This window comes from Petaurus breviceps, unplaced genomic scaffold (assembly GCF_028583685.1).
Source record: "Petaurus breviceps papuanus isolate PSGF00001 unplaced genomic scaffold, PetGlider_PUasm1.0 688, whole genome shotgun sequence".
NCBI lineage: Eukaryota > Metazoa > Chordata > Mammalia > Diprotodontia > Petauridae > Petaurus > Petaurus breviceps.
This window is the reverse complement of record NW_027186457.1, coordinates 8,884,549-8,911,857: the sequence shown is the minus strand read 5'-3', so window position 1 is coordinate 8,911,857 and position 27,309 is coordinate 8,884,549. Positions and strand designations below refer to the sequence as shown.

At 39.0% G+C, this 27,309-nt stretch overlaps 1 protein-coding gene and 1 long non-coding RNA gene across 7 annotated transcripts in view; both read right to left on the bottom strand.

Moving 5' to 3' along the window:
- The window catches only part of RHBDD1 (rhomboid domain containing 1), a 220,733-nt gene extending 209,335 nt beyond the window's left edge, over positions 1–11,398 (bottom strand). For 2 of the 5 annotated variants that reach the window (XM_069104549.1, XM_069104548.1), the window contains exon 1: positions 11,259–11,392. The gene's annotated coding sequence lies outside the window, so the exon portion shown is untranslated. Of the gene's footprint in view, positions 1–11,258 lie in introns of all 5 variants that reach the window. The other 3 variants (XM_069104551.1, XM_069104552.1, XM_069104550.1) reach the window with 3 other exon arrangements.
- A 7,267-nt stretch (positions 11,399–18,665) lies between these two features.
- Positions 18,666–25,595, bottom strand: LOC138174247 (uncharacterized). Of its 2 annotated transcripts, none has more exons than XR_011171649.1 (4): positions 25,133–25,595; positions 22,429–22,568; positions 22,009–22,120; positions 18,666–19,589 (listed from the first exon to the last, which is right to left on the bottom strand). It is a non-coding gene; the product is annotated as an uncharacterized lncRNA (long non-coding RNA). The 2 variants fall into 2 exon arrangements; XR_011171650.1 differs by having other exon boundaries at positions 22,429–22,484.
- Positions 25,596–27,309: the final 1,714 nt, after the last annotated feature.

Sequence of the window (27,309 nt, the reverse complement as noted above, 5' to 3'; positions counted from 1 at the left end):
TTGAGATCAGGGACTGTTTCCTTTTTTTGGCCTTTGTATTCACAGTGGGTCATATGGTGATCAAGAGCTTAATAAATGCTTATTGATTGATTTTTTTCCAGAGTAGGGCAATAAAAATTGTCAAGGGCCTGGTCCATATCAACAGGAAATTCTAGGGAAAGAACTAGGAATATTTAGCCTGAAGAAGAGAAGATTGAAGGTCTGGGGATAAGGGTTACATAGCTCAAATATTTTAAGTAATGCCATATGAAGGAGAGATTAAGATTTACTTGGTTTGGCTCTAAAGGAAAAAATAGGAAAGAAAGGGGAAAAATTGCAAAAAGGCAAATTTGGGTTTGGTTTCCAGAAAAATTTCCTAACAATGATGGCTATCCCAAAATGAATGGACTAGTTTGGGAAAAAGTAGCCCTGCCTTTCACAGGAGGCCTTCAAACAAAGAGAGCCACCCACTTGTCAGTGGGAAGTCCCCAGGCTAATGGCTCATAGATCTTTCAACAGATCCTATGGACTCACAGACCATTACCATCATTACTGACCTCCTCTGAACCTTCTCTACCTTATCAATATCCATACATGTCTGGTCCATTGCTTTCCACCACACACACCCTCCAACCCTCTAAGTTAGTCATGTAAATATCCAAGTGTCTAAAGAGTGTTCTGTTGGAAGACATCATTGACGATGCTTTGAGGATCATTGGATCAGTTTTATAAATAATCCCCAAGGGATCACATGATCCAGTGTCCCTAGTTTCTTTATAGCCTCATCAACTCTAGGTTTTCTACAAAATCAAGAAAAAAAATGGCTGAGCCTCCAAGGTATCTCAAATTTCTAGAGCGGGCATGCTTCACTGATGGAAAAAATGTTCATATCATAACAATAACACCTATCATTTACACTGCACTTTTGGGTTTGTAAAGTACTTTCCATGTTATAGCATTTAGTCCTCATTATCACCTGTGAGATAAGTGATATCATTATCCCTATTGACAGGTAAAAGCTGGAACTAGAAAGTTCCATCAATGCCCTATGTCTTATCCAGGTTCATGGAGCCAAGAAACTAGACAGCCAGGGCTTTATCAGTCAACCTGAGAGAGAGACAGAGGCAGACAGAGAGAGAGAGAGAGAGGCAGAGAGACAGACAGATAGACAGACAGAGGCAGACAGGGAGAGACAGAGACAGAGAGACAGAGAGAGAGAGGCAGAGAGACAGACAGATAGACAGACAGACAGAGGCATACAGGGAGAGACAGAGACAGAGAGATAGAGAGAGAGACAGAGAGAGACAAAGAGAGAGAGACAGAGAGAGAGAGACAGAGAGAGAGACACAGAGAGAGAGACAGAGAGAGACAGAGACAGAGAGAGAGACAGAGACAGAGAGAGAGAGACAGAGAGAGACAGAGACAGAGAGAGAGAGAGAAATACAGAAACCAAACTATGAATTCTATCATGGTACATTTACCATTGACACAGCTAGGTAGCTCTGTAGATAATTCTAATTATCCAGGGCCTAGAATTAGGAAGATCTGAGTCAAATGCAGCCTCATACACTAGCTATGTGACCCTGGGCAAGTCACTTACCCTCTGTTTGCCTTAATACAATGGAGAAAGAAATGGCAAAGCACTCCAGCACATTTGCCAAGAAAACCCCATAGACAAGTACTGGAGTGCCATGGTCCATGAGGTCACTATGAGTGAACCTGACTGAAGGTTCACTGACTGTGAACCGTGACTGACTGAAGAACAACACACATACCTCTAGCATCGAAGGAAAAGAATCATATATCTGGTCCAAACCCCCAGTGCTTTCTCTCAAGATGGAAAGAGCTGATGTCGAATGATCTTTACCAAAGTAGTTTGATTAATAAATAGCCACAAGATAAAACTTTCACACTCTGGGATCCTCCCCCAGAAAATATTTCAGAAAAGGCCTTGGTAAACTGTACCACAAATAAAACCAGGTGTCCAAGTGAGAAAGCTGTTCTCTCCTGGTAAGTCTTCATACAAAGCAAGATAGGGATGGGCAGCGTTTTTTCACCATGGCAAATGTGAGAAAACTGAGTCACCAGGGCATACAGGGATGTCTCCTAAATTTCAAGTTTGGATTATCTGCCAAATCATGAAGATGATGTTTCAAATGGTTGCCTGAGAAAGTGAAAGGGGAAGGGGGGAAGGGGAGGAGTCCCATGATGCAAGTCTAACCAAACAGATCTTCAGAAGGTGATGTCATAAAGCTTATTGTGAGTCACTCCTGATTGCTGATATTTCTGTATTTCTATGTACTTGTAATTCTTTAGATCAGACATCCTTAATCTAGATCTTTGAACTTTTTTTCTATAAATATATTTTGGTAACTATAATTCAGTGTGTGAGGGATAATTTCCAGTGAAGTTTCTCCATTCTGAAAAATCAAATCTAGAGTGGCTTCAGCATCTACTCTCTGTCTCTGTCTCTCTCTGCTTTTCTGTCTGTCTGTCTTCTGTCTCTCTATCTCTATGTCTGTCTGTCTATCTCTCTCTCTCTAAGTTTAGAAGTCACCTGACCTTACAGGAACCTGGGACTTAGAGCAATGGAGACCCTCCCCAGTGCCACCTCAGCACAAGATATACCAAATGAGGACAGAAGTGCTTTCTCAGATGTACATTGGGTGGTCTCTTTCCTTGTTCTGGTACTTGAGGTAGAAGGCTGCACTTAGATTGTACACCTAACTTCCAGCCAATGGAAGAAAAGGGTAAGGAGGGGGGTGGGAGAGAATTCCACGTTAGGGCTTTATACCTTTGCCATTTCCTTTTGTAAATCACTTCTCCTCCCTGAACATCTGTCAGGAGGGTGGCCCTTTCTCAAGATCATAATAAACCATTCTTTTCTGCTTCCTACCTTGAGAAACCTTCCAGTATTATTTGGGTAATGATTTCTGTTGCACAGTTTTTGGTGTGCACACAAGTGTAATTGGTTTCCTTTGTAATCTTTGCATTTTAAAAGTCGTCTGAGAAGTCATCTACAGGCAAGCCCAGACTGCCAAAGTGCTCCATGATGTGATAAAGGAGAACCCTTAGAGTGGACAATGTGCTATGATCACTGCTAAAGAACACAAGCAAGCCATCATCTGTGGCTTTCCATGGTAGCACCCGAAATAAAGCAAGAAGACTTCTCTCACGTGGCTGATGGAAATCCATCTTCTTACTTTACAGACTTCATACACATTTAAAATAACTCCTAAAGGTCTTGCAAAGCACTTTTCTTTTTTTTCTTTTTTTTTTAATTAATTTGTTTGTTTCCTTTTAATTTACAGGATTCAATTCCACAATTCCTTGAGTTTCACATTTTGTCCCCCTCCCTCCCCTCTCCCCCATGGTGGCATATAGTCAAGTATAGGATCTGTAAATACTTTCACATTATACATTAGTCAGGTTATAAAGATAGATTGTATCACATGGAATGAAAAATGGTAAAGAAGACATAAAACCAAATAAGAGAAGGAAAAAGATCAGGTATTTTGCTTCCACCTGGATATAAACTCAGTTCTTTCTAGTTCTTTCTCTGGATGCACATATTTCTCTCCATTATGAGTCTTTTGGGACTGACTTATATCACTGCATTGCCGAGAAGAGTCCGCTCTACCAAAGTTGGTCATCACACATACGTTGTGTCTGTAATTGTGTACAAATTTCTCCTGGTTCTGCTCTTCTCACTCAGCATCAGTTTGTATAAGCCTCTCCAGGTAAATATGAAGACCGTCTGCTCCTCATTTCTTATGGCACAATAGTATTCCATAACATGCATATACCACAACTTGTTCAGCCATTCCCCAATTGATGGGCACCCCCTTAATTTCCAATTCTTTGCCACCACAAAAAGAGCTGCTATAAATATTTTTGTACATATGGGTCTTCCTCTCACTTCTATGATCTCTTTGGGATATAACCCTAGAAGTGGTATTGCTGGGTCAAAGGATATGAAAGTATTTATAGCCCTTTGGGCATAATTCCAGATTGCTCTCCAGAAAGGCGGGATCAGTTCACAACTCCAACAGCAATGCATTAGTGTTCCAATTTGCCCACATCCTCTCCAGCATTTGTCATTTTCCTGTTTTGTCATCTTAGCCAATCTGACCGGTGAAATGTGGTACCTCAGAGTTGTTCTGATTTGCATTTCTCTAACCAATAGTGATTTAGAGCATTTCTAAATGTGCTTATAGATATCTTTAATTTCTTTCTCTAAAAATTGCCTGTTCATATCCTTTGACCATTTATCAATTGGGGAATGACTTGTATTCTTATAAATTTGACTCAATTCTCTGTATATTTTAGAAATGAGTCCTTTGTCAGAGACATAGGTTGTAAAGATTCTTTCCCAATTTCCCACCTCCTCTTAATCTTGATTACACTGGCTTTGTTTGTACCAAAGCTTTTCAATTTCATATAGTCAAAATTATCCATTTTACATTTTACAATGTTCTCTAATTCTTGTTTAGTCATAAAGTCTTTCCTTCTCCACAAGTCTGACAGATAAACTATTCCTTGTTTTACGAGACTGTTTACAGTATCAACCTTTATACCTAGATCATGCACCCATTTAGACTTGATTTTGGTATATGGTGTTAGATAATGGTCTATGCCCAGTTTCTGCCATACTATATTCCAGTTTTCCCAGCAGTTTTTGTCAAATAGTGAGTTCTTATCCCAAAAACTGGGGTCTTGGGGTTTATCAAACAATAGTTTACTATAGTCGTTGACTTCTGAATCTCATGTGCCTGATCTATTCCATTGATCCACTCCTCTATTCCTCAGCCAGTACCAAGTAGTTTTGATGACTGCTGCTTTATAATACAGATTGAAATCTGGTATAGCTAGGCCATCATCCCTAGCATTTCTTTTCATTAATTCCCTTGATATTCTAGACCGTTTATTCTTCCAAATGAATTTTGTTACCATTTTTTCTAGCTCTATAAAGTAGTTTTTTGGTAATGTGTATGGCACTAAATATATAATTTAATTTAGGTAAAATTGTCATTTTAATTATATTAGCTCTCCCCAGCCACGAGCAATTGATATTTTTCCAATTAGTTAGATCTGACTTTATTTGTGTGAAAAGTGTTTTGTAGTTGTGTTCATATAGGTCCTGGGTTTGTTTTGGCAGGTAGATTCCCAAATATTTTATAATGTCTACAGTAACTTTAAATGGGATTTCTCTTTCTATGTCTTTGCAAAGCACTTTTCAATCATCTCATGTGATCCTCACTACAATCCTGTGAGGAAGGTGCTGGTATTATCCTCACTGGACAGATGAAAAAAATGAGGCTAAGTGACTCGCCTGGGGGGTCCAGCTAGTAAATGTCTGGGTCAGGATTCAAATTCAGGTCTTCCTGACTCCAGGACAGGTACTATCTTCTCTATCAATTAGCTGCTTCATGACAATGGTAACTATATGGGTAGCATCTTACTTAACCCTTATATCTCCCTCAAATACACACACACACACACACAGAGTAGGATCTAAGTATAGGTTTCTCGAAAAGTTGAAATATACCATATATTATGTGTGTATATATAAAGAATATATTGCATATTATCTAATACAGTATATAATGCAGCCTACACCAAATTCCAGAAGTTTGTTACTGACTTCCAGGAGCCATACAAGTTGAAAAATGTCCCCATCGTACTGGCACTGTTGTCTTAATTCAAAGGCTCATTGACAACAATACCACAGTTCCTCAAAAACATGATCAATCAAATCTGTACTATGTACTAGATACTATCAAAATCATCCATAGGACTTCAAATAGCCTTACTACAATAGAATCCAATGAAACTGGCAGAATGAAGGGGAACTAGAGCTACCCCCAGTGAACCTCCCAATAAGGAAGAGTCAGTTGACTATGACAACAACCACACCAACAATAACAGCCATCTGGAGGAGGCTGAACCTATTATTTCATGGGTATAGGGAGCTCTGGTGTAGAAACTCCCTCTCCCCATGGAGGTGAACAACTCATCTACATTTTCAAGTGTCACTGAGAGGCTCCGTGATTTATCAGCCCATGGACATGCAGCTAACATATAGAGGCAAACTTGAACATAAGTCTTCCTAACCCCATGGCCAGCACTATCCATTACACCATTCTGCTTCACAATAAAAACAATTAACAATAACAGGCATTTCAAAGTATTTTCCTTTACGATAGCACAAAGTGCTAAATGTTTGTTAATTAAAAGTCAACTATTTTAAAACATCATAAAACATGAATGTAAACCAGCTGTTTTCACACAACAAAAAAACTTGGAACCAGTAAATATAAGTACTGTATTTTCCTCTATTCCATGGGTTTGGTTTTTTTTTAATTATTATTATTATTATTCCGGAGTCATTTATAATGCTAAATAGCAGCCAGTTACAATACTAAATAGCTTTTAAGAATGATACAGCTGTCACAACTCACAAAAATGGGAAACAATTTAGATTAGAGCTCATAAATTCAGAATTCTCCTTTTGCTGGTGAAACAGGGAACAGGCTGCAAGCTGTTATTTAGCATCCTGACTGAAAAATAAGAATGGAGGGCAACAACAGCTTCTGGCATTGATCAAATCACTCACACCAATTTTAGTGAAGGACCCTTGATCATCTGGGAGCTAAGTTACCAATCTTCTACCTGTCAATTCTCCATTCGGTATTCAAAACATCAAATTCCCTGACCTTGGATTCCCATCCACTTCCCAAAACAATATGTGAGGGTCAACTCTGTTACCCTGGTGATTAGAATGATGATGGCATTTAACTCCCAGACATGGATTTTTACCTTTCAAGATGCATTTCCTTTATGAAAGACAGTAAAACTCTGACCTTTCCTCTGTTTCTAAAATCATGGCAAGTCCCTTATTATAAATAAGGATTACAGAAGGAATGAGTGGATTATAGTAGAAGTAACTTTTTTTTCAGTGCTGTACTAAACATTTTTGAAAAATAAACATTACATGATGGGAAGGTACTCATTTTACAACACAATAACCAAGAGATATTATTGTAACTGAAATTCAAAGCCACAAAGCTTTAAGTGATGCTCAAAGCAAACTCTCATTCATAATTTCCATTAGCAACACTGTAGTATCCAATATGGTGGTATGTGTTAGAATGGGGGGGAGGTAAATGCCTTCAGCCTCATATGGCCCTCTAGGTCCTCAAGCACGGCCCTTCTCAAACTCCACAGAACAAATCTCCTTAATAGAAAGATTTGTTCTTGGGCAGCTGTAGTGCAGTGAATAGAGAAGCAGCCCTGGAGTCAGGAGGACCTGAGTTCAAATTTGGCTCAGACACTTAATACAAAAAACTAGTCATGTGACCTTGGGCGAGTCACTTAACCCCAATTGCCCTACCTTCCCCTCTCCAAAAAAAAAAAATTTGTTCTATAAAAGTTGGACTCAGTCAGAAGGTCACACCCAAGGACCAAGGCCTTGAGGTTGAAGGTTCCCCACCCCTGTCAGATGATGCTAAATCTCCAATCACTCCTATCTATGATCAGTTACACACCTCTAGAGGTTATAAAAGCAGAAAGGCATTGATAATTTTTTTGAGGGGGAGGAAATTCTCTTTCATGAGGTCATCTGCATCATTGCCCTTAAGAATGGTAGCTCAATAAATTGTTACATATACTGATAATATGTATGAATATTACTGGTAAGAAATGATGACTATGAAGAAGCCAGAGAAATATGTGAAGACATTATAAGTGGTACAGAGTAATAAGAACCAGGAAAATAACATAAATTTACAATATTGCAAAGGGAAAGAATAATACAATTTAAATCTAGTGTTAAACATATGCAGCCCTAGCCAGATTTAAAATGTAATTGGGAAAAGTTTAATAAAATAAATTTAAAAATACAAGAGAACTTAGATAATGCTAATATGCAGTTTTCTAAGGAAATATGCAGCCTTTTGGGTTTGAGTCCATTTGAGTTTGACACCAACAATGTAATCTGAATGCTCTAAGACCATAAAGACAAAGTCTGGACTCAAAAGAAAAAGCATAAAAAGTCACTTCACCACCTTCTTCACTGAGGGGTCCCATGTGTGTGAAACTGCAAGTCAGATTTTTTTGATGTGTGTTTTTTTCCTCTCTATTCTTCATTTTACAGGAAATGCAGGTGATATAATAAGGAAATTGAGAGGATGAGACCAGAAATGTTAATTGTGGGAAGTGAATGAACCACTGAGACTCTATCATGTGACTCAATTCTAGAGCTAGTTCAATTCCCTTTCTATTCAATTATGGGTCTAATTCAACTTCTGTCTTGTGAGAAAACTTGATTCAATTGTGGGAATTGGAAGAAAACCTTACTGTAGTGTTTGAACCTAGACCTGTGTGGCTGGGCAGCTGGATTACCTCTACCTGCTGCTTAGAGACCCTTAACTGAGGACCTACCGGTAGGTTATGCTGACCAGAAACCCAGTCAGCCCCAAACACTGATGTGAGGAGTTTTCTCACAATTGTCTATCTTAAGCAACCCTTATGTCTTATCTGAAACTGGTCCCATAACGATCAATCGATTATTATTGTTCATGTTCCCTTGACTGTTTACAGATACTGTGGGGAAGTGGGACACCTTTTTTTCTGATTTCAGGGAATTACACCTGTTCACTCTTTCCCTCCTAACTTAGAAAAGTCCCTAATTATTTCTCCTTTTAGAAAGCAGATTACCTAAATGAATCCCGATTGATTTCTTTTAATTAGTTTAATTTGATTGTTTTCAATGTATGCAAGTCTGTCTGCTCTTTTATCCAGGCCCAGTGACAAAGTTGAGGAAAAGTACTGGTCCCAATATGCTCAGCAATTGGCATTCATTGCTTAATAAATTAATATGCTCGGAAGCTTGAATCCTTGTTTCCTCCATCATTTCATCTTTCACCCACAATACAAATAAGAAATTATTAATAAAAGTTTATTTTAAATAAAGAAAAGAAAAATGAATTTCCCTCCCTTCATCGAAGAATGACTATGGACAAGGAACACTACATATAATATCAGACACAACTGATGGGTTGATTGATTTTTCTGAATTTTTCTTCTTTCTCAAGCTATGTTACAAGAAATGTCTGGAAAGAGAGAGATGAGGAAAGGCAAAGTCTCAATTTGGAAAAGAAGGTGACATAGAGACAAAATGCACCAATTTTTAAAAACTGGTCAATAATAATGTTGAAGTAGGTGTGTAAAGTCATGCTCAACTTCATCAGGTTATTTATCCAGCAACGTCTGTGACAGGTGAAAACCCAGAAGCAAAAAAAGTCTCTAAGCAACTAAAAGCGATGCAACAAATTTCTTTAAGAAGTCACTCAAGCTTTGAGCACAAACATCAAACAAGATTGCTTCCCAGCTTCGAGCCAACAATGGAATGGAAAGGGTCCTAGATGTGGAATCAAGGGAGGCCTAGGCTCCAATCCTTCTTCCAATAACTACTAGCTATTAGATCATAGGATTAGGGATATAAAGTTGTCAGGGACCTCAGGGGTCACATATTCCATCCTTCTCATTTTAGATGAAGAAAATAAAGACTAGAGAAGTTAATGTCACACAGGCAGCAAAGAAGAAAGTAAAACCAAGATTCAAACCCCTGCCTTCTGCCCCCCTGAAACACAATGCCTCTTCAAGGCATTTAACCCAAGTCAAATATATTCTTCAAACCTGTTTCCTCATCATGAAACGGCAATACTGAATACCTGTGGGATCCAATATACAGCACCCCAAAATCTTTAGTGAATTTTAATTAAAGCTTCCCTAGAACTTTTGGGACACCCTTGTATAATGTATGCAACAAATACATATATACAAAGTGTTTTGTAAACCTAAAAGGAGCTACACTCAGGAGCTATTTCTACTCCCAGGTCACAGAAGAAGGGGCAAATCAGAAAATACTAAAATCAGTGAGAGCTAAACATTGCCAAAAATATAGCTATCTATCTATCTATCTATCTATCTATCTATCTATCTCTTTGGCAGTTTTTAGTTCTCACTGATTTTAATATATATATATATACATACATAAATACATATATACACACATAAATACCTATGTGTGTATGTATGCACATACACACATATAGGCCCTAGGTACCTCTTCAGTGTTGGTCAATGAGTATAGAGACAGAGGCCTATCCTTGCCAGTTGAGAGCCCAGAGGGTTTCACAGTACTGGGCACAAAATATTCATGGAAGTTCAACATGCTGACCCTGGGTCACCAAGAAAAGGCTGAATTGAGTTCTGTATATCATTTAGATTTACAATCTAAATTGTAATTGTACAATTGTAAATTCTAAATTGTACAAGCATGGAAGCCTACACTTTTTTTCTTTAAGTTTTCCTTTCAAATTGGTTTGAATATTTTAAGTTGATAATTAAATGAAATTTTAGATGGCTGGAAAACACCAGTCTAGATAATGAAGCTTGCTTATATAAGCATTGACAAGAGAGTTGTGATTTCATCAGGGAAGGGTTCCTACACCTACAGGCCCACCCCCATATCTAACTTAGTAGATAAGTCTTAAGAGATTTACATGAGACTCAGTGGGTAACTGAACTAATATAGGTCAGAAGCCCAATTTTGAATGCCGGTCATAAGTTTTACAGCTTCAAGGGACCTCAAATGCCATGTAGTCCAACTCCCTCATTTTACAAATGAGCAGAGGGCCCTAGGGAGGTTAATGAGGCCTCAGAGCCAGGATTAGAACTGCAGTCAGTACCAAGACTGACTCCAAGTTAAGCCCTCTTTCCACAACCTCTCACTGCCTGTGGGTCCCCCACCACAGAAATGAATAATTAAGTTCTTTTTTTTTTCTGAGATGGAGAGCACTCTGGCAAACTGAACACTGTATTACAAAGAAAAAGTGGTTTCGACATCGCTTCTAAGGGGGATGACAGCAGCAATCTAGAAGGCTTGCTTCTGCTAATTCTTCTTTCAGCAGCATCATTTATTATCTGTAAATACTTAAGAACCATCACGTCTAAGCTTCAGCAAGTTTTCACACACATTTTCCTGTGCTAATTCTCCAGGGAATGACAGCAGATTTGAGTCTGGGAAGCAAACTTCCCGCATCTCAGACTTGCCTGGGGGGAACCCCAGCTCCCACCCGACCCGCGAGCTTCCTGGCCACGGGGACGGCGGGACATCTAGCTTGCCCCCAAACCCGGGGTGCTGGAAAACTGGGCAGGAAGAAGAAACAAGAGCCTGGATTGGGGGTAACAAGGAAGAGAAACAAGGAACTCACGCTTTCTCTTTCGCATGCGCGCGTCCTCACGTCTCCTTACACGCACTTGCATCACCGCGCCACCGGGGACTTTCGGAGATGTCTTCGCTTTTCATTTGTTCCCAGCCGAGGAAGTGGGCGTGGCTGTCTCTGTGGGAGCCGCCCATCATCCTGGTCCTGGCCAATGAGCATGCCCGTTGCTCTCTGAGCCCCGCACTCAGCTGGGGCTGCGCTGGTAGATTTCAGACTTTCAGTTTCAGCCTCGGCTCGATTTCAGCCTATTTCGTTTGCTGCTCTGCGGAGGCGGGGCCCGGAAAGGAGGCCGGAGGACCCGGGCAGCCCGAAAACAAAATATCGGAAATAATCCCGCCCCTGTAGCTCTGGATTAGATTCCATTTATGCAAACAGCTGAACACAAGTGGCTTTTGAGAAGGGAGGGTTACTCTAAAGGACGACTGGAGTCCAGGCTCTGCTCTGTAAATACCTGTATGATTCCTTTCCTTTCTGGGCCTCAGTTTTCCCATCTGTAAAAGGGGAAAGAGTTGTTCTAGATCTGGGGCTTGTAACTTGTGTGTCACGGACCCCTTCGGCAGTCTCATGAACTCCTCAATAGTATTTTTGAATGCTTAAAATAAAATCACAAAGGAAACCAGTTTTATTTATTTTGTTTAAGTATATATGCACTATAGTGTGTGTGTATGTATAGCATATATTGTGTCTGAGTGTATACATAATCATGTATTTAGCATATACATATGTTGTATATTCTTGTGTGTGTGTGTTTGTGTAACAAGTTCTCGGCTACAGATTAATAATCCCTCCTAGTAGATCTCTCAGGTTCCTTCCAGCCCTGCATTAAGTTTTATGAGTCTATAAAGGTGCGTTTGCTGAGAAGCTGATAAAAAAAAACCTGAAAAGCCACTGGCTATTTTGGAGGGTGACGTAGAATATGACGTATTAATTAAAAAATTAATATTTTCATTAAAGAGGCTCCCCCTCCCTGCCCCTAAGAGCTGGAGAGGAACCCAAAAGGGCTCCTGACCAGTGATTTTTTTAAGAAATGCAATTACTAGAAGCCTGACTGTGAGTGATTGGGGTGTCAAAGTCTAAGCCAGTTTATGAAATGGATTTTGGACTTTTGTACCCACAGACTCGTTGGAGGCACAGGTTATCTCTGATCCAGTCTGTAGGTAATGTTTGAGATGCAAGATCACCTTGTGACCTTAAAGACTTTTGTAAACTAGGTTGTGACTTTATTCCTCTCTTTTATCATTTCCATTTGAAGGAACTGGGTGTCCTGCATTTTGATCTATATATTGTTATTTTGACTTAATTCTGAGTTTCCAATCATAATAATTTGTAGCCAATTTTACGTAGAGTTGTAGGTGCCAGCTTCAATATTTATTTTCCAATACAAAAAGTTATCTCCTGGTTGGATATAGTATTCAGATACCCAAGGTAAACATGTTCCTTTTCTTAGAAGGACTCCCATTTGATTAATGCCCATGCTATTGGTTTTATGCTGTTTTATTTATTGAGGTTACTGGCACTGATAAGATTGGCCTATTTTTCTAAGGCAAATGCTGCTCTCATATGAATTTTAAATTATCTTTATTGTTGTGTATCAGAAACATAACCCGGCTCTTCTTGGCTTTAAACCATGTACACTGTCTACTATGCCAGATTGCCTTCTCAGTAACTAGTCCTTCAAACCATTACTCATGGAAGCCTAGGTTTTGGCATTTTGGACTAATGAAATCAGGGAGGTTTCTGATCGATGTAAATGATACAAAGCCATTTAGAATTATTTTCTCCCCCTTTAAACCATATGTGAATTTGAGAACTTTGAATTAAAAATATTTCAATGTATTGTTTTGGGAAGACAAATTTAAGGTTTTTTATTTAAAGTTTAAAAAATTTTGCATTAAAAAAAATTTCAGATGGGAAGTTAAATCATATATACGTACATGTATACATGTATATACATGTACAAATATACATGTGTGTGCCATGTAACCCAAGTTCACAAGTTATAGTGAAGATTTTTTAAAAATTTGAATCCTGACTTGTGATTTCTTTAGTGTAAGGAATTTTGAATGAGGCACGTTGAAAAGTGGAGGTTAACTGAATCTTAAAGAAACTTTAAATGACTCTTCCATGGTGTAGCAGCAAGCACCCCAAGTGTCCTCAGGGTTTGCAGCTACCACAGGTTCTTGGATCTGCTTTGTTAAAGGAAAGCAACTCAAAATGGGTTAACAAGCTTACTTTAATCAGTCAGACATATATCGTTCACCCCGAACTTCAAAGCATACAGGCAGAATTATCAAGACAGAAACAAATCAAGTAGACAGATTCCAAACTGTCCAACCATTACATCCATACCCAGTCAACATCTGGGTTTCCACATCTGGGTTTTTCAAAGCCGGGGGACTCTCAACAATGGCTTCCCAGAATTCAGATCAAATCACAGAACACTTCTCAAAGTGAGTCCCAAAACAAAGCTACACATCAGGACTTATATAGCCTTCTCCTGGCTCAGAGAATGTAACAACCTTATTGACTCACTGGCCAATCAAGAAATATCTACTGAAAAACAAGCCTCCCACCCCAGGCTTCAGGTGCACTTTAGCCTAGGGGCAGGGAAGATCTTCCAAATTTGCATTCCCATTACACATGGCCACAGGGCTAGGATGTGTCAGAGGTAGAACTTATTCTGTTTTGAATGAAAATATGAGTATTTACTAAGTGCTAACTCTGTGCCAAGCTTGGTGGATACAGATACAAAAAAGCAACCCCTGACCTCCAAAAGTTTACATCATCTTAATGGAAAGCTACAACATAAGTACAAAGGCACAGAACTGCAGGGAGAAGGGAAGCATAGGAAGGCAAGGTGATTGAAGAGGTTTTGAAGAAGATGGTGGGGAAAAAAAGGAAAGAAATAGATCCTCCCTGATTTTGTTGTTGTGTCTTTTTTCATTCGTGTCTGACTTTATGACCCTATTTGCAGTTTTCTTGGCAAAGATACTAAAGTAGTTTGCCATTTCCTTCTTAAGTTCATTTTACAGATTAAAGAAGTGAGGCAGAGAGAGTTAAATGACTTGCCTAGGGTCATACACCCTGAGATTGAGAGCAAAGATGAGGCAAGTTACCTGCCAGGTCTTCCTGACTGCTGTGTATGCCACAAATTACAAATATCTGTCATAAGACCTTCATGAAAATTATAGTCTCTTCCAAAAGCAACATCTAGATAAGAAAGCCTTGCTGACTTAAAAGACGTAGGAAGAAGGGAGTTGGGAAATAGGGGGTGAATTGAAGGCATGAATTTAAGTTTCCAGAGAGTGTAGGTGAATGGGTGTTTTAAAAATATTTTCTTTTGAAAACAAAAAGCAACTCCCCCAGAAGCAAGGAATTTCCTATGTGCACCATCTCTTCCTGACCTGGAAATATACTCCTCAATTCAATTAATGCTAATCTCATCTTTCTTCTGAACTCTACAACCTACTGCCCTTTCTTATAATTGCATCATCTTTCTTATTCTTATCATCATACATCAAATGCAAAGGTGGTCTTAAGCAGGGCTACAAATCATACATTCTTAACAAAAGAACCTCAAGCAAAAGTTAATTACAGGCACGAGCAAATTCTATTCTTGGGCAATTGTGACCAAATCCAAGCAATGTCAGTGAAAATTTTGTGCACATTTTAGAGGCTATAAAATTGGTCTACTGTCCTATATGACCTTACCTGCTCTACTCTATCATTCAATGAATAGACTGGATCTTTTACAGTCACTGTTGAAATGGACATACTCTATCTTGTTCAAATCCCATTTAAATTTGCAATTGAATCACTTTCAGAGTATCAGATATCCTAAATGCTATGATAATGAAGAGTCAGCATCTTGCCTGTTCATTAATGCCAAAGAACAAATGGATGGACTAATCATAAGAATATTATAGAAGAATAATGGCTAGTCAAAGGTTATGAAAAAACAGGTCTCAGAAAACCAAGGGGTAGCTAGGTGGTACAGTGAGTGGAGCACCTGCCCTGAAGTCAGGAGGACCTGAGTTCAAACCTGACCTGTCAAGTGACATTTGACACGTAACTAGCTGTGTGACCCTGAGCAAATCACTTAACCCCAGTTGCCTTACCTTCCCCCCTTCAAAAAAAAAAACCTCCCACAATTACAAACTATTAACCATATGAAAGAATGTTCCAAATCACTAATGATAAGAAAAATGAAAGTCAAAACAATCTTGAGTTTTCACCGCACACCCAGAGATTTGACAGAACATTTGAATAGTTAGTGTTGAAGAGCTTGGGGATAGACACATTAATGTATAGTTGGCAGAGCTGTTGGAAATTGTGCAAATAAAGTGGCTAAAATGTCCATACCTGTTGACCTAGAGATGCCACTAGAGATAACCCAAGGGGATCATCAACAAAAAAGTCCCCATGTATACCAAAATCTTTATAGCAGCAGTTTTTTTCAGTAGCAAAGAAATGAAAACAAAATAGATGCCCTTTAATTGGGGGATGGCTAAACACTTTGTAATGGACTGTTTGGATTTTGCCTCTTTTTGTATCCTGAACACTTAGCATACCGCCTAGCACACCCTAGCTGCTTGAAGAATGCTTGATGACTGACTGAGTACAGAGAATCTAAGAAAGATTTCTATGAACTGATGCAAAGTGAAGTAAATAGAGATGGGGAAACGATAGAGGGACTACAACAATGTCCATGAGAAAGGACAAACCACAAAACACTCAAAACGAAATGTGAAATAATGAAGAAATCTCAAAGAAAAGATATGAGAAGACATTTCCCTCCCTGGTCCTTTCCACGGCTGTTAGAACATCGTATACGATATCAATTGTGTGTTTTTAAATGTGTTGATCCCTTTTGATGATTTCTTTTCCTCTTTTTCTTTTAATATTTACTGGCTATATCTTTGGGTAGAGTAAGAAGGTGGGAGAAGGGAAATATTTCCATTGCTACAGTTCAGTCTTACATTACTCAGAGTTTCCTGACCTCACACTTGCACCAACCTCTCCCCTTTCAGACACCCATAAACTCTCTTCGGTTCAGAAAAAATTCCTCCCTTTTACATAAATTTCTGATCCTATTCACCCTGGATTTCTGGGTTGATTGATTTAATCAACAGGTGTTCTTACCTAACAAAGGTAATTACTTTTAAGTGGATGGGATAATTACTATCACATGCTTGGTCCCTACTCAGATAGTAATTCTAGGGGAAAACTCACCAATCAGAGGAAGAGGTTATAAGAAAAAATGTTAATAATGATGATTAAATTTTAAAGTAGGTCTTGTCTTTTCTGTGTTTAAATATTTACTAGTACTGCCTGATCCTCCTTCAAATAGACATTCTAGGAAAGAACTTACCTCTCAGAGGAAGAACTTATAGGATTGGAGACACTCATCTTAAGAAGGCCATTGTGGTAGAAGTAGAGAAGTAGGCCAGGGTCATGGGGTTGATCTAGATTTGAAGAAATCCTTCAACCATTTCATCCTCTACTGTAAGGTAACAGTTTGGTTGTTGTTTGCTTGTTTCGATCATGTTTAACTCTTTGTGACCCTATTTGGGGTTTTCTTGGCAAAGATACTGAAGTGGTTTTCCATTTCTTTCTCCAGCTCATTTGACAGATGAGGAAACTGAGGCAGATAGAGTTAAGAGACTTGCCCAGAGTCACACAGCTAGTAAGTATCAGAGACCAAATTTCATAATAGTTAGAAGTTAATAACCTCATAGTTGGAAGAATGTAAGTAGAAAGCAAGTTCCTTGAGAATAGAGACTGATTTTCATTTTTGTCTTTTTATTCACAGTGCCTTCATAGTAGGTAGTGTGTTGTAAGGTAACCCAAATCACATGCCACATGATTTGAAGCCCACTATTAAGCCCCTTTATATTTGTCTTTGTCTTTATCCTAAACCCTATAATTGCTTGTAATGACTTAAAGGTGTAGTCCTGGGTAAGAGTCACCCAAGGCATAGTCCCCTGCTCCCTTATCTTTCCCTGAGTTAGTACTTCCCTAAATCAGTAAGCCTTGAAAGAGCAGCATGTATAAAGATTATGGTGAAAGCCTGTAGAGATCACTGGGCAAGTCTATCCCATGCAAGAGATCACCCTGTTCTGGGATGCTGACCAAGCAGGGTCCCCCACACCATTCACCCAGAACATGACTCTGTCATGTTCCATGACCCCAGCCTGTTCTGGGAAATTCCACTGCCCCTATGCCCTCCACCCTGTTCTAGAAAGGACCCCAGCTGCTGCACCCTTCTACCCTTGTGCCATGTTTCCGAAATTAGCCCTGAGCTATGGATCCAACCAATGGCTGTTCTTGGCAGTATGTCACTGCTTACACTAGCTCCCCTCCTCAATTGTGGTTTTTGCCTTTATAAGCCTTGTCTATATCCCAATTCAAGGCTGCCTGATTTGAGTGTATAGTCACAAGCTTGATCAATAAATCCACACCTAAATTTATTAAAACCCAGATCTCAGCTCGCTCTTATTCTCTTCACAACAGTGAATAAATTATTGTTAAATTGAATTGAAGGGACGCCATATTCCATCTCATATCTGAACAAGAATATTCTTTATGACATCCCCAAATGTTGATCCTCTAGCTTTTCTTTGAAGCCTTCTAGAGAAGGGAGGCCCCCTCCCTGCCCAGGCAGCCCACTGTACTTTTATTATGGTTCTAAGTCTTTGGAAGTTTTTCTCCTTATGTCAATCCCAATTCTCCTTTGTAGTTTCTATTCATTGTTTCTAGATTTGCCCACTTGGATCAAGTGGGGCAAATCTAATTCTGTTTCCAGATACCAATCCTCTAAGCACTTGGATGAAGTTTTGATGTTTCCCCCAAGTCTTCTCTTCCCCAGGCTAAAGGTAGACAGGTCCATCCGTTAATCCTCATATTGGTGTAGTCTTGGATTTTGTCACCATCCTGGTTACCTGCCAGTGGATGCCCTTCATATTAAAATGTCCTTTCTGATATGTCATCTCCAAAACTGAGTGAGTCAACAAGTATTTATTAGATGCCTACCATGTGCTAAGTACTGGGGTTAGAAAGAAAGGCAAAAATTGTTTCCTAGGTTTTTGCTTCCTTTCTAATCTTGGCTTTTCCCTTTTGTTCTGATTATTCTTTTACAACATGACTAACGTGAAAATATGTTTAACATGATTGTACAGGGATAGCTTATATCAGATTGCATATTGTCTTGGGGTAGGGGAAGGAGGGGGAAATTTGAAACTCAAAATCTTATAAAAGTGAAAGCTGAAAACTAAAAATAAATAAATATTTTTTTAAAAAGAAAAAAAGGCACAATAAAGTAGCCCCTGTTCTCAGGGAGCTAATGGTCAAATGGGAGAGAGACAAAATGCAAACAACTATGCAGAAACAAGATATTTTGAATTGAATACTTGGATACATTGAATATAATCTCAGAGGGAAGGTGCCATCATTAAGGACTAGGAAATGCTTCTTGCAGAAAGTGAGATTTTAGCTGAGACTTCAAAGAAGTCAAAAAAGCCAAGAGGCACAGAGAATGAATGAATGAATGAATGAATGAACGAACGAACGAATGAATGAAGCATTTAATAAGCATTTACTACATGCAAAGAACTGTGCTAAGCCTTGAGGATGCAAATAGAAAAGACAAACCATGTTCTCAAGCTCACGTTCTAATAGGGAAGATGAGGCATTTGAAAGATTTTAGCAGCTAGTCCTATGGAAAAGATCCCTTGCTTCTTGGGGTACAGCAACAAATCAAATGGCAAGGCCTCTTTGTAATATCATTTGCACTGATAAAATACCATCAGTTTCTGACGTTGAATCGTATGGCAGTGGCAGTGGCAAGGACTTTCTTTTCTGGGTCTTCAACAAGTGGTACTGCAGTATCTACAGGAAGGGGCAGTTTCCGGGCTACAGTTCCACAGGGGTTGCTTCCCAGGGTGATGACTGTAGGCATTAGTCTGGCAGCATTGCTTTCCCAAAGGCTTATGGGATCAAGGTATTGGACCATCTCTCATCTGAGAGGAGTTTGTGGTTAAGGTAGTGGTGGTGGTTTGATTTGGCTGGCTCATGTGCCCCACGACTTCAGCAAGGCTGACTTGCCTGTTGTGTGGTTGGCAGTTGGCTGACAGTTGGTGGGGATGGCTGGCCCCTTCTCTACAGATGATGACTGGGAGGGCTAGAAGTCACACAGGTGGTTTGAGGAGGGCTGCCACTCTTGAGGCTTTTACACTCATCTGCCTATTAGTGGCAGTTGGTAGGCAGTTGTTGCTGGTGATGATAAAGAACGTAATCTCCTCCACAGGATTTTTCACCTCACTGATGAGATTGAAAAAAAAAAAAAAACTTAGCAGAGATAAGTCAAAAGCAGGTCCAGTGGCTTTAAGGACATTCCTAATCCCAAGACTCTTGGGATCAAAGTTCTGATCTGTTTTCCAAGAAGTTTGGAAAATTATGATGGAAATGAATTGTGGAGACCTTGCAATGCAAGAAACAGATTTTGACCTTTTACCCAGGAGACAATAGGAAGATTTTAGAGTAGAGGCATGGCATGATGAGCTATACACAAGGAAGATTATTCTAGTAACACTATATAGGATAATTCCCGGGAACTCCTTTCCTAGATGTTTGCCCTTGATACATTTAGCACATCAATAGTCAGCCATATGAAATGTTCTCCTAACAGCTCCCAACTATACATTTCCCTTTTCTGCATCTCACCACCAGTTTTATTATATTATCTGGAACAAAGAGCATTAAATTATACAAGTTAATAAAAAGATGTCTTAAATTATTAGATCTGATTAAAACAAAAATGCAGTAGCATTGTCATAAAAATAATACAGAAAAATATTTTCTCTGCCTTCTTTTAAAAATTTTTATATCACCATTTCAGATTATATCTCTTGCCCAGATTAAAAAGAGAAAAAAAATTTTAAATGCAACTCAGTAAAACTAGGAAACATTTTAATGGTGTCTGGCATTCTATACAATAGAATGTAATATTCTATATCCATTGTTCCCCATCTCTCCTTTAATCCTTTGATTTCAGTGGACTGACTTTTCTTTAGAAAAATCTCATCTCAAGGTTATTCGTTTTTCAAGTTTTAGCCCACATCATTGGCCTATAAACTTCTAGAATAAAGTTATTTATTGAACTGTTGACATTTATAGGTGGAGCAACGTAATGACAAGGTACAGTTATTAATGCTAACTAAAATATATTTTCCCAAGAGGAGATAAAAAGCATTTGTTCTCATATTCTTTGCAAAATCTTTTTATATGCATCCTCTCCCCCTGCACCCCTCACCCAGCTATAATCCTTCCCAACTGGCTTTTTAAAACTCATTATCACAATGAATTTTTTCCATAGGACATATCCACCTTTCCTAATACAGTCTGTCAGATTTAAGGAATTGTGGTTTGAAAGGATGGCACGCATCTTTAAATGGCATCTGGGAAATGAGTTTGTAAAGTTTAAAATGAAAATTGTACATTTTAGTCTGTGAAATGACTGCATTTTAGCTGATATTAAAAAACGCAGCATCACACATGTCAAAATATGCTGTTGGAAACTTTTATTTGAAGAAGAAACTACTGATTTAGGGCTTAGTGTGCTTCAAAGGAACAAGCAAATAAAAAGAAAAAATTTCCCCGTGTCCCTATAAATATCAGAACAATGGGACATCTGTAAATCACTTCCAGTCTTAGTTAGAAATCACGAGTCAATACTAGACAAAAAAAGGATTATTTATAAAATCATTAATAGGAAAAAAAACTTCCTAAAGGGGAAAATAAAACAGGCTCTTTAAATGACATGGAATCAGTTAAAATGATTCTAACATTAAAAGTTTACTTTTGTTTTAGGTGTTCATATTTAATTTAGAAAATTAATGAAATAGTGATAATTTTGTAGAGTCTATTGATTAAAAAAAAAACCTTTAAGATATGACTATGTATCTTTGAGCGTCCATCTGGTAGCTCACACATGTTAGAATTTGAGGTTCACAAAGCTTTTTCCTCACAACAGTCCTATGAGGTCAGTAGAGCAAGTATTATTCCCTTCATTTTGCAGATGAGTCAGCCAAGTGACTTGTCCCATGGCACACAGCTAGCAAGCTGAAGCAGTGAGATAATGTAGGATACAATTGTGTGATGGATGCAAATGAGTGCTGAATTTGAAATAAGGAAGAAAAAAAACCTGGCTTCTAGGTGGCTCCAGTACTTGCTAGTTATACTTCTTAGGGCAAAACACTTAACTTCTTTATTTCTACATCTGTAAAATGGGATTAATAATATTTATTATAGCTTTTTCAGAGAAGTTCTATGAGGAAAGTACTATTCAAATCTTAAAACCTTACATGATGGTGTATATTCATAGGTTCAAAGCTCTAATGGAAGGGAGAAAAGCACAGAATATGAGACTTGGAGGGACCTCTGTGACCATCCAGCCTAACATATATGAAAGGATGGGATAGCTAGGTGGCTCAGTGGATAGAGTACCCCCATTATAGCCAACCCAACAAGTGGTCGTCCAATCTCTGCTCAAGGAGAGGGAGCACCCCTCTCCTCTAGTAATACATTTTACCTTTCTGCCATTTCTATGCATGTGTCTCAGTCCTTCCCTCTGGGGCCAAACAGAGCAAGTCTTACCACTCCTCCAGAAGACAGCCCTTCAGATACTTGGAGACAGCTCTCATGTCCCCCCTGCGGTTTCTTTTATGCAAACTAAACATACCTTGTTCCTTCAGCTGCTCCTCATACGTCATGGACTGAGTCCCCTTGCTTGACCATTTTGGTTGACTTCCTCTGGACATCCTTCATCTCATCAATGCCCTAAATCATGGTGCCTAGAACCAAACCCAATATTCTTATTAAGGTCTAAGAAGATCAGAGTAAAGGGAAAACATCACCTCCCTATTCCTAGAAGGAATGACAAGCCCCCTCTAAACAAGCTGAAGATCATATTAGTTATTTTTGGCTGCTACTTTATGCTACTGACTCATATTGTTCTTATAGTTCAATAAAATCCCAAGATCTTTTAGAAAGTCTGCTGTCTATTTGTGCCTTCTTATTCTTATATTCTGAACCTGGCTAGTCTCAGGCATGGGGATAAAGAAAAAAGTGTTGGGGAGGTCAATAATCCCATTCCACTCACCTTTTGTCTGAGATATCTGCTCTATGATATTGATGAGGTCAGAACATCAGAAGCAACTGTAATAAGAGAAACAGGATAGATGAAGTTGTTCAGCAGCATGTAGTCCACCATAAGCTGCCAGGTGCCACTTGCCTTTCTCCCTGACAACAGAACATTGAAAAGAAAGCTGGCATAAAGAGTAATAAAGCATTCCTTCATCTTCATCATTAGAAAATAAATACCTTTAAAATTTTTAAATTATTTCTTCTTTTTTTTTACCATCCCTCTTATCCTCCCTCTTACCCTACACTTGACTAAGCAAATTTTTAAAATTAACTTTAAATAAATATTAATTGTTAATTTAATTAATCATATTTTTAAAATTTAAATCCTGAAAAATAAAGCCTTTAATTCATACATGCCCAGTCCAGCAAAACAAAGCCCAACATGTCTTTGTCCAAAAATGTTTATCTTTTTCTGCTTGATCACTTCTCTGGAAGGAAGGAAATGACATCTTTTATCTTTGTCGTTTTGGATTTATGTTTTATCATTTTGTTGCTCAGACTTCTAAAGTCTTTCCAATTTATTTTTTTTTCTATAATAATATATGGCATAGGGTACCTATGCATATCTTCTCTGTTACTTTTTTTTGTCATTGCTATAGTTTACATTTCTAGCACTGTTAAATAGTAGTGATGATAATGGACATCTTGGCTTTATATTAGATCTTACTGGAAAAGCCATTAACTTTTCTCCAATGCATAATATTTTTCTTAGCTTTAGATAGATATTTATCATATCAAGGAAAGGTCCATTTATTCTTATGATTGCTAGAGTTTTAATAGAAACAGGTGTTGGATTTTGTCAATCTTTTAAGCATCTATTGATATTGTCATGTAGTTTTTATCACATACTATTCACCTGGTTTATTATATTTACAGTCTTCCTAATGTTGAAACAACTCTGAAGTTCAGGTAGAAACTTAACGTTTCATAGTGTATAACATGTCATAGTGTATAATCTTGTTAATATGCTGTTGTAGCTTACTTGCTAATATTTGATTATGTCTTTTGCATTAATATTCATTAAAATATTCATTAGTATTTGTATTAATATTCATTAAATATTCATTAATCCATTAATATTCATTAAAGACATTTGTCCATAGTTTTTTCTATACCTTTTCTCTTCCTGGTTTAGGTATAAACACCATATTTGTGGCATAGAAATAAATGGAAATGGTGTCTTTTTCTTACTATTGCAAAAAAAAAAAGATTTATATATAATAAAATTATTGCTCTTTTTATGTTGGTTAGAATTCACTTTGTAGACCTATCTGGTCCAGAATTCACCACCACCCTCTTTGAAAACTCCTTTATTCCTTGTTGAATTTCTTTTTCTGAGAAGAAATATCTTTCCAGCCCCACCTCCTCCCACTGCCAACCCTGGTGACTCAGTACTGTTTATCATTAAATCCATGGGATGATTTAGGCAACTCTAGGGGTTTCTCTTTGACCCTGCCCATGATCACCTGTTCGAGGTTGCTGAAAGGAACCACCTATAGCCCATGATAACCCTTTCACACTCTGTAGCCTTTTCTGAGTGGTTTAAATGGAGCAGAGATTTTAAAGGATATTTTAGACATTTGTGGGACTGAAGGGCACTAACCATCTCTGTTGCTGAATTTCCCTGTACAGTCTTATTATCACCTCCATAGACTTCCTATCAGTTGCTTTCTTACCAAACCTGTGTTTCAGGAGCCACATGCACAGAATGTGTTCTCACATTTTACCCACTTAACACAGTATGAGCTGTGTGATTTCCTCTTCTACCCCCATTCCCTGAACGCCTATTTGCACTGACAGCAGTATTGCCCAAGCCACAGCTGTTCCAAATTCCTGCTCAAATTTCACCAGTTAATCAGCTCACATTTGTATAGTTATGTGGCAGGTGAAACCTAGAGCGGATGTCTGAAGCCCTTTGGGTAGGGTTCCACCCAGAAGGTGGGATCTAATTGTCCATGAAACATGCTAGTCAAAGAGTGTAGTAGGTGTATGTGTGTGGTGGCCCCACATTGATCCAGTCTATCAAGTCCATTTCCTTCAGGAACTTCACCCCTTCTCCAGGAGGTCCCCATCATGGAACCAGTTAAAATGCGAATTCATCTTTCTGGGGCCAGATATGAGTAACTCCTCATCTCAGCCACCTAAATAGAGTCAAAGGGCAGTCCCCATCTGGAGCCTCTAATTGATTTATTGAATCAGTAACAGTAATATCTCAGAGCTCCCTAAGTCTCTGAAGCTCTCCTGCAGAGTGTCTCAGCCCTGGCTCCATTAGACTGTGCTCTCAGGAGCATTTCCAGTGATTCATCAGCTTGCTCTTTGAACTTCTCTTACAAGCTCACCAGTGCCTTGGCAGTGGCCTGCCCCCTCTTTCCTCCCCCAGTGGAGGAAACCGCCCTTCTCCCCAGAATAATAATAATCATTCAATCCTTCCTTCCTTCCTTCCCTCCTTCCTTCCCTCCTTCCTTCCCTCCTTCTCTCTTTCTCTCTCTTTCTCTTTCTCTCTCTCCCACCCTCTCTCCCTCTCCTTCCTTCCTTTTTCTCTTCACTGGTGAGAGTTCCCAAGTCTCTTCCTCAATTTGCTTTCATTCCCCTATATTATCACGCTGATATTAGCGAAACCTCTGTGTTTCATGGGAAAGTTAAAAGTATGTTATATATACCTCCATCTCTTGTCCCCATCGGCAGAGGTCCCTTCATTTGTGTGCTCTGTAGATCCATGAGATGCTCCTTGTCTTCACTGCATGGTGCTTCAGAGCTGAGAGGTTTATGTCCAGTTGCTGAATGAGCTGGGCCAATCACCTTCCAGTTGCATTATGCTGGTAGTCTGGTGTCTGCAAGATGGTCAACATTCACCAGAGAATGCTTGACTGTTGGTGTGTGTGTGTGTGCGTGCGCACGTGCGTGCACACTTCTGCATGTATGTATGAGTGGGGCTTTTTTTTTTTAAACCTTCCCTGGTAGCCTCCTCTGGTACCCAAACAGTATATCACTGTATATGAACAGAAGCCTGTGTCATGGAGAAGACTTCCTCTATACCACCAGAAAGGCATTTGCCATAGGATGCCACAGAGCTGTCTCCAGCTATCCAATCATCCAACCTTCTTCTTTGTAGTGCCTTTCCCCTAACATATCATAGACATGAGTCATGAGGCCATCTCATCCTGATTATCGACCACACCAAATGTTAGGGGTAGCCCTGATGTCGACACCCTCTTAGTTCGTGTTTGATGTTGGGATGAAATAAGGCAGTCATAAAGGTCATTCAACAATTGGTAAAAGATTTACTCTGCATCACATAGAGAAGGATAGTAGCACTTAGCTTGGCCAGAAGGGCCCTATTCTCTCCATTTCCATATGGAAAAGCATCTGGTCAGGGCAAGGTCTGGTGACTCACAGGATCTTGGGACATCTCTCTAAGTCTGAAGGGTCTATTGTAAGTGTATATGACCATTTATGCCCTTGCATTACCAGTAAGCAACACAGCCAGAGGCTACCAGAAAGCTGCATTAAGGGGGATAGAGTTCCCCCTCCCCTCTTAATTGTCTCAAATTTGTTGGCTTTTAGGGAAAATCTAGCTTAACTCATATGGGGGAAGAATGCAGGAGAGAACCTTGCCTCTTTCTAAGCTTTAGTATTCCCAACATTATTTTCATCTTTACTCTGAGCCTTTTGAAATCTGCTTTCTCAGATCTAAGGAATTATATTATACCCAGATTTTCTCTCCTCTACTCCAAACACTAGGATGATAACTCAAGGTTCCCATCTTTCTACCACAACACCCTATTCCCTACCTTCTTACTTAGAATCCGATGCAGAATAGAATTCTGGGAAGGGTGGTATAACAGGATGAAATTATTAGTAAGGAAAGAAGTTGTTCGGTACTCTCCTGTGGGGCAGAGAGCTCCAATATAGGCCTAGATAATTAAAGACCTGCATCCATAGTATGCCATGCCTCAAAAGTCATTTGGTCCAACCTTTTCATTTTACAGCTGAGGAAGCTAAGGCCCAAGGAGGAAAAATGACTTTCCCAAGGTCACATGGGAAATAAACAGCAGAGACAAGATTTGAACCTCTGTCCAGAAAAATCTCAGAAGCCATCTAGTACAACCATCTCATTTTATATATTCCAGTAACTGGGACCAGTGATACACTTGGAATCAAGAATATCTGATTATGGGGTGGCTACATTGAACAGTGAGTAGAGTGCCGGCCCTGGAGTCAGGAGGACCTGGGTTTGGATCCGGCCTCAGACACTTGACACATACACACAAAAACTAGCCGTGTGACCTTGGGCAAGTCACTTAATCCCAATTGCCCTATCCTCTCCTCCCCCCAAAAAAAATAATATCTGAATTAAAATCCTATCTCCTTAATGTACTTGCTGTGTGGTTATGGACAAGTCACTCTTATGATTCCCCAAAAATATGTTATAGATGGATCACCATCTGCATCAGGAGGGAGAGCCCCTAAGATCACCACTAAGGAAATCGCTTCTTTGAATATCAGCTACAGGCAAGGACTCATTGAAGCACATGAGTGAGAACGTATTATCAGAGTGCATCAGTCATACAACCCAGTATAACTAATTGCTTATCAGGTCCCTCCATATATATAGATATGACTGGGAGGGGTTAGAAGGTGAATAGGGTCAAAGATAAAGCATATATAGCACCAGGCCTGAACCTAGTTTCCTGACTCTAATCAGTGCCATCTCTGTTACACCAGCATAGGCACAGAGGGAATTTTGTTGAAGGTACAAATGCACATAACTGCTTAGAATGATTTGTGCAGATTAAAAAAAATCATAATATAGCTGATTTCACATAAAGGAACTTAA